The 9,582-nt window shown below is 38.3% G+C and overlaps 1 long non-coding RNA gene across 1 annotated transcript; it reads left to right on the top strand.

Moving 5' to 3' along the window:
* The first annotated feature begins 2,444 nt into the window (after positions 1 to 2,444).
* LOC135089447 (uncharacterized) lies at positions 2,445 to 8,866 on the top strand. Its single transcript, XR_010261493.1, has 5 exons — positions 2,445 to 2,779; positions 3,127 to 3,198; positions 3,327 to 3,405; positions 3,739 to 4,074; positions 8,133 to 8,866. It is a non-coding gene; the product is annotated as an uncharacterized LOC135089447 (long non-coding RNA).
* The last annotated feature ends 716 nt before the right edge of the window (positions 8,867 to 9,582 follow it).

Below are 9,582 nucleotides of genomic sequence, written 5' to 3'. Positions count from 1 at the left end.
TGTATGGTGTACGAAGGTTTACTTAATTATGGTAAATCATGTAATGCTATCATGTTTTTTCCCTTTTTTCAGCTGAACATTAATCGCGCCGATTGAATATTTGTTGTGTTTATGCATTTGATATTGTCTGTGTTTTGCACGATGATTGCGTTGATCAATAAACATGTTGAAGAAATGTAAAGTGACACCTAATAACTTTGAATGATCTGAAGGTAAAATCGAGTGAGAAATTTTGACTTGCAAGAAATGTAGATAATTAGAGGATATTAATTAAAGTATGAAAATGTCCCTGAGTTTTCCAGTAACCTTTACATACCAAATACATGCAACATCTCGGTTACGACACTATCATCATCACTACTATCACCACCACCACCACTCTCATCACTACCAACACCATCATCCTCATAACCTTCATCAAAAACCACCACCACCATTATCACCACTATCATCATCATTTCCAGTAACCTTTACATGCCAAATACATGTAACATCTCGGTTACGACACCATCATCAACACCACTACCACCACCACCACCACTTTCATACTACCAACACCATCATCCTCATGACCTTCATCATCACCAACCACCTCCACCATTATCACCACTATCATCATCATTATCATCACCAGCACCACCACCACCACCACCAACAACAACAACACAACCACAATGACCATCACCACAATCACTACCACCAACAGCATCACAACTACCACCACCCGTACCATCACCGTCATCATCATCAGCATCATTATTATCATCATCACAACCACCACCAGCACCACTACCATTACCATCACAACAACCATCACCACAGTCACCACCGCCACCAGTATCATTATTACCATCACCACTATCATCACCACCATCACCACCATTACCATAATCGCCATCATCATCACCACAAGCATCAATATGACCACCACCAACACTTTTGTCATCACCATCACTATCACTATCCCTACCACCACCACCACTATTGTTATCATCACCATCACCACCAATATCAACGATATCATCATCATTACCAGTCACTATCACCATAGCCACTACCAGCATCATCACCACCAACACCACCAGCATCATCACCATCATCACTATCATCATCATCGTCGCTATCACCATCATCAACACCACCATTATCATTATTATTATCATCATCACAACTATCATCAACCCACCACCACCAACATCATCACCATCATCATCATTATCATCATCACAACCACTACCTGCATCACTACCATTACCATCACTAGCACCATCACCACAGCCACCATCATCATCACAACCACTACCACCACCATCATCATCATTTTCATCATCACCATCATCATTATCACCATCACTACCATCACCACCACCATCACCACCATTCCCACCACCAGCGTCTCCACAACCATCATCACCACCACCACCACTTCTACCACCATTAGCATCATCACTGCTAATACCACCACCATCACTACCATCTATATCATTCCAACCAACACCACATTCTTTATCATCATCATCATCATCATCATCATCATCATCATCATCATTTTTATCACCACCACCATCATGATCACCACCACCAAAATAACCGCCACCACCTTCATCATCATCAGTATTACTACCACCACTATCATTATCATCATCATCAAATACAGCATTAGCAGCAGCACCACCACCATCATTAGCACCATCACTACCATCATCATCATTATCATTATCATCACCACCACCAACACTATTACCATCATGATTGCCACCCCCACTACCACCATCATTACCACCATCACCACCACCGCCATCATCATCATCACCACCACCACCACCACACCATTATTACCATGTGTTGTCCTGGGCCTGGATTCATCAAATTTACAAGTTAGGATCACTTACGAGGGCCAAGTTACCATGCGACCAGAGCTGGTAAATCGATAATCAGGAACGACATAGTAGCGGCCTGGTAAGGTACAAGAGCTACTGCAGCTGGTAGCCGCCAGAGGGTTCTGGTGGCAGGGAACAGCCAGTCACCTCCAAGCTTACATAAGATGTGATAGGCTTACATGTGCGAGTATTTACAAACATATACGGATTGACATTCAGAGTACTTCAGTACATGGATGTATAATATTTCTATAATTTTAGTTATTGATGACTCAAGAAGTGTTTTATCGTATGAATCTTTAATAAAATGTTCATTATATATGGCCAGTGCCTAATATATATATATATATATATATATATATATATATATATATATATATATATATATATATATATATATATATATATATATATATATATATATATATATATATATATATATATATATATATATATATATATATATATATAACTAGAACTAAAAGAATGAGAAAAAAAAGAAATGGTCTTACATTAGTATACATATGGAATTTTACACATATGCCCCTTCATCGCCAGCTACTGGAGAGCGAGTCACACATCTCGAACATGGCGAAACCCTTGCACGAAAACCGACGCCCCATCGAGCACCACCTGCTCCACTGATTGCACTATCGTCGCACTGCACTACGCTCCCAACTACCGGCCTGCAGTTGCAGTCTCAACACTCCACCTGGCAACCTCAGGTGTCCACACATCACGGCAACCAGCTGTCATCCGCCACCCCTGTATCTTCCTGTGATAGCCTTTTTTACCAGGTCCTTTGAAAATCATTATATCATCGAGACCCTAAATAGCAACAAGAAACAAGTTCACTGACACCAAGGAGAAAAAAATGGATAACTTAACAGGGAACACAGGTGAGACATATCAACAATAATGTGGAGGAAGTGCACCCACACTAGTAAAATGAAGTAATAAATGGGAAAGAATGACTCGTCTCAATATATAACCAATTTTGTGTGTGTATATATATATATATATATATATATATATATATATATATATATATATATATATATATATATATATATATATATATATATATATATATATATATATATATATATATATATATATATATATATATATATATGCCACCACCAAACATATGAAGATGTTTGATTAGACTACACACTTTTGTTTAGGTATTGTAAGCTAATTGATTTAAGTTTTGTTTCCCATTCATAATAATAATTTCTCATAGTTGGAAGGCAAAGCACAGTTGGGTCCATCAGGTATGGGCATGTCAAGCAATCAAGAAGCAGAGCAGGAGGTGGTAAGAAATAATTAATTGATGTATCTTGCCTTAACTATGTCTATATCATCTATATATATCCTGTGTAATAATAGGTTCTGTATTTAATTAGGTATATGCTAATTTAGTAACAGTTCACTTTTTTTCAGATTTTTAAAGAAATCCATACCGGAAATGGTATGTGTCCTTATTGTGGATATATCAGCCAGCAAAATCAACTGGTTCATGGTAATATCTGTACTTTTATAGCCCTTCTTGTTTAAGTTCTGCATCCCATATCTTCTTCCAAATAACATAGTCTTTGAAGACATAACTATGAATCATTATTGTAGGACCTTGTATCAACATTATTAACCACTCACTAAATAATCTAGCAGTTCCCTACAGCTAATTTCAATAACTCATGAAGTATAAATGATAAGTAATCTTCATAGTCACTTTTTATTTTTTTATGAATAATGTTTTGATTTTTATTGGGTGTGTTAGCTGCATTCTTCCTTGTTTCCATGATTTCCATGAATATGCATAATTATCATATTGATAGTTCTTCATTACTTTCAGTCTTGCGGATGAAGAGGGGAGCATGGAACAGTATGTTTTGCTCTTTGATGCACACTTGCTGCTGTGGCTGAGTCATCCCTTCTGTCCTCACCTCAACCAGAGCCAAGCCAGCAAAGCCACTGTCCATATTCTGTCAGCAGTGCAGCGCACATCACTGCATTTTCCTTGTCCAGCCTGAACATCATTGCACCACCTTGTCTATTGTTGGTCCCAACAGGCGACACACAAGCATGGCAGAAGATCTAGCAGTTCCTCAGATGTTGGAGGTCTAACAAGGCAACCTCACCGAGAAGAGAAGCATGAGGGGTTCAGTGGATGTTGAGTGACCAATTTGATGTAAGAAAGTCTTACTTTCAGCACCTGCATGGAGGCCATGATTACAATGTTGGAAGTCATAGGCAATTCCCTGGCAGAAATTGTTGTCAAGAAAGATTAATTACAAGACAATTTTGTTTGTGTATAATGTATGATTATTTTCTAGCTTTCAGATAGGATAATAAGTTAGTAACATGCTGCTTTAAAGATTTTCACCATTTTTCTTTGTTATATATATATATATATATATATATATATATATATATATATATATATATATATATATATATATATATATATATATATATATATTTTTTTTTTTTTTTTTTTTTTTTTTTTTATGTAGTACATTAAGCTAATTTTTGAGGGCGAAAGCAGATCAGTATACTGAACTTATATTTTATTTTGACAAAACTTAAGTGTACATTAGCATAGCGAAAGACTGGAAGGGCACTTGAATGTTAAAATAGGTTGAGGTAGTTCATGTGAGACAAAAAGTGCTGGTGTAGGGATTTGAACAAGTGAGGGAGGAAAACTTAAAACTGGAAGACATGGAAGCTCTTCTGCCAAGGCCGCCTCCCTAGATGCTGTCTTCAATAGAGAGAGAGAGAGAGAGAGAGAGAGAGAGAGAGAGAGAGAGAGAGAGAGAGAGAGAGAGAGAGAGAGAGAGAGATTTTCGTTGACAGGCCTGTAGCGAGCCAGTCCAGCTTGGATGCCTCCTCTATAATCTTAAGCTTCTGAGTCATCATATTTAAGTAGTGGCTCATTCAGGGGAATTCTTCTTTGGATAGATTTATACTGCATACGTGCATCTTCTTTATGAGCACTTTTTAACTGGATGGTACTGCAGAGTGCCGCCTGACGCGTAAACTCTGGAACTCTCTTTTCTACCTAAGTAAACTCTGGAACGGTCTTTTCTACCTAAGTAATATTAAAACACCTAAAAGTAGGGCGAAAAACGACAATGTAATACCGCAGCCGGCTACTCACACAGTGAGCCACTGATCAAGTTTTTTACACGGTCTCCTGCCTTTATTTTTATTATTGTTACATATGCACCGACTCTTACAACATCTGGGATTATCACTAATTAGTATGCACCTTCGGAACTCACATGTGTAAGCAGCTAGAGAATGAAATATTCTCCAGGTGACAGCGCTCCTTCGTCCTCATAAATGAGATGGTAGTGTTACCAGCGCCAGAGAATAGTCGTAACTTAGCAGATCCACAAAACTTCGCGACCGGCGGGCGTCGCTAATAGTGACCTCTGGCCACTAAATGGTATCCACGAACGAATCGGAGGTCGTTAAATGGTCGCTATCTACACTCAGCTAGTCGCTGATAACTCCACCTCCCGAGGTATTGTTAAGAGGTCGCTATCTCATATTGTTAAGAGATCGCTATCTCATATAAATACTTATGTAAAAAATAAACTTTTTAAAACTATTTCCAGGCTTTACCATGAAGGAAACATTTTTGTGAAATCTTGCATACAATACCGAAAATAAAGCTGAAGATGAGGAAGGAAATTTGCCGCCGATCGGCGAGACACGTCCGCAATCACTACAGTATTCGTATTGTTCCCGCTACTCTAGTGACTCCTGTAATGGAAATAATTTTTGCACGAATGTACCATCGTGCCATGAGGATCACCTTGACCCCTTGGCACTGAGTGATAGTGAACTGCTATTGAAATATCGCTTCCCTTCTGCAACTTCATATGCAGAGAGGAGGACTCATTGTGGCCATGCAATTCCCACCCATGCCCAGGTTTTGCTGGCCTTGAGATTATTTGCAACTGGCTCCTTCCAAAAAGTCATTGGAGACACTGCTGGCTAGATGCTAAGGTAAATTACTGTTGTTGGTATTGCATAATTGGTACTATTTTTTTTTTTTTCTACCCGGCCTTATTTACTGGTCTGTGTTTCTCCTACACAAGTCCCATAGGAGGAGAAACCGGTGAAAATAACTCGCGAGGTGGAGCAACACATGGGGGCTATCAAACAGTTCGAGTCTCCAGGTGTACTGAGTTTACTAACAGCGGTGAACCCAAACATCTGTTTCGTCTGCCGACGTGGCAAACCCGCAGGCAAGAATGACGTGTCAGGCACAGCTTATTTGTGCACCGACCTATGAACAAACATATAATTTATACACAAATTAATGTAAATTCATATATAATAATAAATCAAATATCAACACCCTTTAAAGTCTCAATACAAATAATCTTGGTAATCCCATTCTTCCTCACAAACCGAGTGAACCAAGTTCAAACCCCTGGCGTTAACATCATTCAAACCCCTGGCGCCAACAGTCTGTTCTCATCCATTCTATCGCATATACCTTTAGATACACGTATATATAAGATCGGGGAGAAATGCTCCTGTTCTTAATGAGGGTTTTAGGGCCTCCTCATTTAGGTTAGGTAATGTCAGCACATGATTGTGGCTATGTTTTTTCTTTGGAAAATTAAAAATAAATAGTTGTACCAAATACACTAAATAACGTTACTTGGCGAATAACATTATGTTTAATGTTAGTAATGACATTTGAATGTGATTTAAAGGCAATATTTTAAAGTTAATGGGTGTTACGGTTTGTAAAAATATGATGCAGTACGGTATTGTTTTACTTTCACCAGTCTCAATGTGGCTTCTCTTACCCTTCTTATCAGATAGAGCTTGCCATTCTCAGTAATTTGAAACCCATATATATCCAATGGAAACTACTTATAATGCTGACGGCAATTTTTAAATATTTATTTATTTTTGGGAAGTAAGGTTAGGTTAGTTACTTTAGGATGGTTTGTTAGATTATATTATTTTCGTTCTGATAGGTTACTTTGATTAGGTTTGGTTAGGTTAGTCTAGTCTGGTTAGGTTAGGTTATTTTGGTTAAGTTTATTTAGGTTAGGTTAGGTTATTTTGCTTTGGTTAAGTTAGTTTGGATAGGTTAGTTTGGTTTGGTTAGATTAGATTGGTTAGGTTAAGTTAAGTTCCTTTGGTTAAGTTGGATTAGGTGGTGGTGTGTGACGGCTGGCAGGTCGCCACGGTGGGCAGCTGCTGATTTGTGAGGGTCAATCTATCTCTTGCATATATTGGTCTGTTTTGTATTACTCTGCTTTTTGTTTTTATTGCAAATCATTAGTTTATGGGGGGATGGTGGGTCAGGGGACAAAACATAATGACTAATGATTTGTGGGAAAAACAACAAGCATATTAATTCAAAACAGGCCAAAGAATACCAGAAATAAATAGTTTCATCCAGAATACTGAAACTGGTGAGAGTAAAAATTTACCTCAAGTGCTACTGTAAAATGTCAAGATTAATTCCTAGTGACAAAATATGTGAGTTCTTGATTAATGATTTGGTCGAGGGATGGGTATCGCTCGGCGTACTTGACGGTAAGGTAGGTTAGGTGTGGTTAGTAACAGTTACTAATTTAATCAAACCTAACCTACCGTAAAGTACCCTTGTGGCTGCCCCTTCCTCAGCCATCCCCGTTATTTTTCATGTGCCTACATATTTGGAAACTAGGAATTGTTCTTGACATGTTTCTAACACTCTTCTGATCATAACTACAAACAGTGGCATGCAGTTCATTTTACAGTATAACCAGAAAGAAAAAAATCCTGGCAGCAGGTGTTGCATGTGTATGATTCATATTATTCCAAGCCTCTATAACGCTGTAGTGGATGAAGCAACATTGGTTAATTTAGACCATTAAATGCCTGTTGCTGAAATTGTGCATATAGCAGAAATAAATATGTACAAAAATACCCACTAGGCCACCACAAAACTAACTTTACCTTTGTACTTTAAGTAATGCTTTAAATAATGGTAAGGCAATGAGATTCTTTCAGCCACACAAAAGAAATAAAGAAATAGCCCTACATATTTATTTTATTTTGTTTATTATTATTATTATTTATTATTATTATTATTTTATTTATTTATTTTTTTTTTTTTTTTTACATTTTCAATAATGTGTTAATGTTTTGTTTTGGCCTTCAAGTACTGAGTGGCATGAGTCAAAAATTGCCTGAATAAATCTAAAAATTTCCTTTGTATTTGGCCAGAATGCTGCTGAGACTCCAACAGCTCCCACTGTGCCTGCAAGCAGCACCCATTGTGCCTGCACCTGGTCATGCAGATGCCTTCACCTGCCCGTGCAGGAGGTGTCATCTACAGTTTCATTAAAAATTGTGGGAGATTTGTGATTGACAACCTGCAATAAATTTTAGATGAAAACATGCGTTTCATTAATACTCTCTTGCCAGAAAACACCTTAGCTTCCCAGAAGATAGGCACGCACCCCTAGTACCTCTTGTGGAACCCAGAAAGAGAGTAGACAGCTGTAATTCGGCAAAATATTAAGCCCTATAGCCCTCAGACTCACAGCTTCGAGCCCGAGGACTAGTAGCATTTGACAACACACAAAACTCAGGACACGAGGAGACAGCACCAGACCGATCTGAGATGGTCAAGATACCACTCTCAGATTATCGCCAGGACACGCAGATACACTGAGTGGAGTCGATGAAGCAGTTTACTACCTCAATTACTGAGAGCGGCAAATACAGACATCCTCTCGTAGAGGCTAATTCTAACCAGTATGGCAGGAGCTTACCACCAAGAAAATAAAAAAAAAATTATTGATGAAAAGACCTCTAAATATTCCCAAAACCCTTGCAGTCTCTCTGTCTCTCTATCTTCGCGTGCGTTATCTCTCCTTGACCGCCAGACTCTCACTGAGGACTGGAAAAATGTGAGCCCTTCACCGCCAGCGCTCTCCTCAGCTAACGGTCATGTGATGAGAGGGAAGGGGTGGGATAAGGAAATGACCGAAAGGGGTAGGTAGCCAGCCAACACTTCCTGCACACACACACACACACACACACACACACACACACACACACACACACTTGACTTAACTCGTTCTGGTTTGGCAATTATTTCATAAAGATTGGTATGGACTTACCAAGGGGACCCGGTGGGATTCAACATTTTTATGCGGAGCAGGAACTCCTCTCGTTTTTAACTTCTCAAACTCAGCTCTCGGAATAAATGGAAAAAGGGAGAAAATTTAGGGAAACTAAAGTAGGGCGGAGGAAAGACGCATTTATATACAAAATTCAGAGGGCATGGGACGGGGGTGTGTGAGTCATCACGACTTACGCTCTCTCTCTCTCTCTCTCTCTCTCTCTCTCTCTCTCTCTCTCTCTCTCTCTCTCCTTTATCTTACCAATAACGCTACCCATATCGATATCAATATCAATATCAATATATATATATATATATATATATATATATATATATATATATATATATATATATATATATATATATATATATATATATATATATATATATATATATGTGTGTGTGTGTGTGTGTGTGTGTGTGTGTGTGTGTGTGTTGCTTTATTTACACATTATGTAAAAGAACTATGCAGATTGGTGAAATAAAAAGGCGTGGATTTGATATAGTTTTTTTTTATTTCTTATCTGGGCAGATTCTCTATCAACC

The sequence above is a fragment of the Scylla paramamosain genome, chromosome 33 (genome assembly GCF_035594125.1).
Source record: "Scylla paramamosain isolate STU-SP2022 chromosome 33, ASM3559412v1, whole genome shotgun sequence".
NCBI lineage: Eukaryota > Metazoa > Arthropoda > Malacostraca > Decapoda > Portunidae > Scylla > Scylla paramamosain.
This window is presented reverse-complemented; position numbering and strand designations above follow the sequence as displayed.